Here is a 5676-nt window from a genome sequence, read left to right on the forward strand (position 1 = left end):
AATATGTTCTGATGTACTATGTTATTTTCTAAAGTAGACACAAAGACAAATAATTAATACATTCTTTATTCTCTACTGTAATAGTCCATGCATCTGTGTATATGTGATGCATTACATCATTCTTCATATGCATCATCCTAGAATCTATTCATAAATGACTTGGATTTTTGTGTAACACAACCATGCATGCATTAAATGATTTTCATTGTTCATGAACAGTAAATAATCTCTAATTTTTAATAAAAAAAAATTTCTTTGCATCTGTGTTAAAGGTTTATATATATGCATATCTTGTATGCTGCATTCACACACACACTAGATAGTTGCATAAACTTCACTTCACTTGCAACATGAACCCAAATGCCAATCCTTTTTACCCTAAGCCTAGACCACTGATTGAAACCCCATATCTTCTTGTAGATATGGAGAAAAATCAGTTTTATCACCACAAAATCTCTGCCTTCAAATATGTTCAAAACTCACAACCTAAACACTATCACAACAGACACTTCCCTCCAAGACAATTCAGAAAGGGATATAAGAACCATACCATCCCTTTCTATCAAAGCAAAAAATATCAAAACCCTAAATCCCCTAATCCTAGACCTCCTAAACCTTTACAAGCCAAAGTTTACACTAGAAAGGCCAATTTAAGACAAAATCCAAACACCTCTATGAACACACCAAAGCCCCCTCCACCAAAACTGTCAAACCCTTCAAACTCCAAAAAGTTTCTTGAACTTGTCAAAAATGTCCAACCTGGCACTTGTGTTGATGTGAAGGGTGAAGTAGAGTTCATAATTAGAAGGGCTAGGTGGGATGGTCTCATGTATAACTTAGGTAAGCACTACTGCACACACCTCATGGGAGAGTTCTACTGTAACATGAATATCATAAAAAGGGTAGATGAAATATTGCATTTCACTACATAAGTCAACAAAAAGGTCATTTGTGTTGATAACAAAAGCAATAATAGGGCACTGCATTTACATTTGCATTTGTGTGAGTTGCCTTGTGAGGATATCTTCTCTCTGTTTATTTTTAACAAATCTGAATTTGAACTAATGCTTGGCACTTTTTGTAAATCTGATATTCCTGATGGTCTCTATGATGTTAATTGTCGTATTCATTTCAATAACTTCACTAGCGCCTTTCAGCATCTTGCGCTAATTATTAGGGCAAATGTTATGCCAAAACCAAATCAAAGTAAGTAGTTTGATTTCTTTGATATGAAAATCATGTATCTTATCTCCACTAACAAAATCCATTTTAGTATCTCTTATGTTATTCTTCTAAACATGATCAATGCACATCTTGTAGATTATATGCCTTATGGTATGCTAATCTCATCCTTCTTTGCACTTTGTAACATTAACATGCTTGAAGCATTTTCTATTCTTGCTGATTCTCAAATCACTAATGAACACATTAGGCCACGAGTGCCCCTGATGCACTGTAAGCCTCAAGAGGGAACTTCCACGGTTATTCTTTAATTTATAAGAGAGGAAGATGTTTTTCTGTCTAAATTTGAGTCTGTCAAGACCAAGTTTCATGAGTTAAAACTTAAACTTAAGAGGGTTAAGGAAGAAAACAATGAGATTAAAGAAAAGGTAGGAGAATTAGAGAGTCTCACTACCTCTTGCAAATATAGGAATGCATATTTAGAGCATTTGGTTGCGTATACTCTAGGATCTCCTTGAATGAATGATAATGACATTGTCACCTCCTTTCAAGTCCCTATGCATGATAACACTGCTATGATTCATGAGTTAGAAGAGGGTGCTAGAGGTCAACTAATTGATAACTTGCCTGATTTGGTTTATATCTGTGATGCTGATGGAAATGTGATTGGTTAAGTTTGCTTGATTCTTCATTTTGATGAAGTCTGATCTGTGATGTTGTACTGGTACTTGCTGTTATGTACCTCTTTTGTTGTTTTCTGATGTATTTGTAACTTGAAGGATTCTGTGTTGTTTGTTGGTATGTAATATTTGAATTCTGTTGATTTTTGAATTTCAGGAGTGTTTGCACTTCTTTGGTTTGTAATGACTTAAAACAGGTTCAGGATTTTGTTCTAAATAATCAGTGAACCACACTAATTATTGAGAACAATTCTGGTAATATATCATGGCTTTTTTTGTTACAATTAATTAAATCTGCCTTTATCTATCTTATGCAAGAAAAATGTTTACACTATCTTGTTTCTCTGTTCTAATTGTGATAAAACTGCTAGTATAAGAGTCAGTCATTTTTTGTCAAGATTCAGTCTTGTTGTACTCTGCCATGTCCAGTATCTTGTGGTACTTAGTAACTTCTGATTTATACTTAAAAGAAATATTTACAAAATCAATAATCAAACTATATGTTTTTTTAACCATTATGCAGAATCTTCAAAATTTATGAACTTAAATTGATGAAAAACCTGCATGTATTTACTATGACCAGATTTTTTTAAAATACATATGTAATCTATCTCTAACATCCTCTGTGTATTATTAAGACTGAAAGATTACCAAAGGGTGGTCCTTGTATTGTATCTAACTTATATGTATGAAACTCAAATATCCCTAAATAAACTCCAGAAGAAAAGAATGCCAAGTCCTTTAAATCCAGCAAGAGCTTCTCAAAAGTACACAAGGAACACTACTTTACTTCCCAAGCAATCTGTCAGAATCCACAAGGTAAAACAGGTATATACTTTCAACCTCTGCTCATTTTACTTCACATACACACACTAGATTGATTTAATATGTTCCAGTCTCAAGCCAATCCAATTGTACCTATTGTGGAAATTGATTGTGTAAAATTTATTGAGTATAAGTAATGTGGATTTATATGTATTATTTTCGGTTGTTTTAGAAATGTGGTTTTTCCTTAGAATGTATTAGATCTCCAAACTCTGTAGTCTGTTACTCAGACCTAGAATAGACATAAATTATATTAGTGTTAGAGTTTGTAACATGAAAATAGCCAAAATTGTCTAAATGACAAAATAGTATGTATTAGTGTTAGACTTTGTACCAAGAGAATAGTTTGTATTAGTGACAGTTGGTGAAAATATGATTGGCAGATTAGAATGCATTGTAAAACACTAAGTCCTGTATTCGTGTATCCTGTTGAGTTCTAAAGACTAAAAAGGTGCAAAAATGGATGTATGCATAATTCGAAATCATTAACAGACACAATTTCAAATTTTAAATATTACCAACGCATAATAATCACTAGAGTCATTGTTTTCTATTAATATAATCAATAAAACTCATAGTTACAAACAAATGCTTAGTATTCTCAAAAAGGGGTACAGTCAAGAAGTCCTACTTATGCTATAAAATTGAATTTATACAACTGATTTGCTCACTGCATGATATATATTTCAAAGGTATTGCATTACTGTTTAAACTTAAGTATTTGATTACACAAGTTCCACTTTTATCAAATACTCTAGTTAAGGTCAATACATATAAAAACAGATTAAAAATACCATGCATACATTTTTGTATTCATTCTTATATGCTCAAAATACATGCACTTGACTAGATCTATGATCAAAATGCCATATTTTCTAAAGTTAATTCTTTTAGATAAAACTCTTCCTCTAAAATATATACTCTTTTTGGCATGTACCAAACAAAAGGGGAAGAGAAATTAGACCCCTAATGTTCAATTTGAACAAGTATAAGAGAATTAGACCCCTCATTTTCAAATTGCTATCTTTTTGATATACAAGGATGAAAGGCATATGTCATAGCCTACTCGTTTATTCGAGTATTTAACTCAACTCAAATAAGAATGTAATAAGTAAATAGTGGATCTATCATCAGAGAGATCTCACAAAGTAACATCTGTCAAAGAATAAAGAAACATTGTTCATCTGCAGACTTGAAGATTCACTGGAAGAAGTTCAAGAATTTGATCATGCCTCAGTGATATAAATCAAGATCGTGGATTTAATCAAGTGACAGAGATCTCGTCAGGGTATCATTTATTACAAGGATTCAATCAGAATATCAAAGTCAAGACATGAAGAAACGTCACGGAAGTTAGTCACTCATGAACCAGACAGTACATCGAGTGTCAGCATTGAAGTGGCGGAATTGATTCATAAGTCTCAGTGACTTTCAGAAGATTGTCAGAAGAATGGATGCTGCTCAGGGTTAGTATTAATTCTCTATTAATTAATTAAGTCATATAATTTAATTAAGAAAATAAATTATATCTGCAAAGATTAATTTATTGATTAATTGAATTAAATTGATTAATTAATTTAGAATTAATATTAAGGATTTACAAGATTTTAATTGGTTTAAAATCTGCTTAAATTCAGCAAGACAATTCATTTGAACTAGTATGACAATCGGTATGACAATTGATAGTCATACCGAAAGTCATGCCAATACATTTAATTGTCTTATTAGAATTTCTGTTTAGATTAAAATCTGTTATTAATTCAGCAAGACAATTTATTTGAACTAATATGACAATCGGTATGACAATCAATAGTCATACCGAAAGTCTTGCTAGCTCATTTTAATTGTCTTGCTAGTTGTAAATTTTGTCATACCGAAAGTCTTGCTGGCCAAAGAGATTGTCATGCCAGTACATGTTTACATTCGGCTGTTTGATAAAAAGGAGCAGAAGTCTATTATTTCACTATCGGAAAAAAACAGAACACAAACTCAAGAACAAAAGAAAAAGGAGCAGAAAAATATTTCATCTCATCTGCAACTTCAAGATCAATTTCTAGATTGTAAAGTTAAATCCAATCAACTAGAAATACTTATCTTGTTCTTGTGTATCAATCTAGCGGATTAAAATCCCTAGAACTTAATCTCAAATCGCATTTAGCATTTGATCTTTTAATTACAAAAATAGAAAAAGTTCATGTCGAATTTATTCTAGATTTGTAATAATTGATTTGAGATTAATCCCTTGTAACCGATACCGTAGTTGTAACACCTTTCAAGTTTAATAAAAGTTTTATTTAACTTGAATTTTGTTTCACTATTTTATTCCGCATTTTATTCGACTAAATGGTATTGTTTGCATTCAACCCCCCCTTCTACAAATAAATTGGGACCTAACAATTGGTATCAGAGCCTTCTGATTAACGTACAAATCTAGATCCTAGACTTTTGTGTTTCTTTCACTTCTTGAATTTTTTATTCACTCAAAAAAATTCATAATGACTACACAAAAAGTTGGAACCGTTAAAATTCCACTTTTCGATAAAGAAAATTATGTTATGTGGAAGAAGAAGATGCTACTGTTTTTACAGGTTGCTAATCCCAAATATTTGCAAGTGTTGAAGAAGGGTCCAAAAATTCCTATGGTTATGGAACCAGAGGTAATAGAAAATGATGTGGTGATCACCAAAGCGAGAACTTATGTGAAGGATCCTGAGGACTTCTCTCCTGCTGAAATAGAAGAAGCTTCCCTGGATGCTAGCCTTCAATTAATCTTAGTAGATTCCCTTAATCCCCTGATGAATAGACATGTGATGAATTGTAAAGATTCCAAACATATCTGGGAAACTATTGAGATTATTAATGAAGGCACAGAGGAAGTTAGGGAGAACAAACTAGAAATCCTAACCTCTGAGTATGAATACTTTAAATCCAATCCAGGAGAAGGAATCACTGAAGTGTTTGAGAGGTACAATGCATTGATCAACAACCT

This window comes from Apium graveolens, chromosome 7 (genome assembly GCF_009905375.1).
Source record: "Apium graveolens cultivar Ventura chromosome 7, ASM990537v1, whole genome shotgun sequence".
Taxonomy (NCBI): domain Eukaryota; kingdom Viridiplantae; phylum Streptophyta; class Magnoliopsida; order Apiales; family Apiaceae; genus Apium; species Apium graveolens.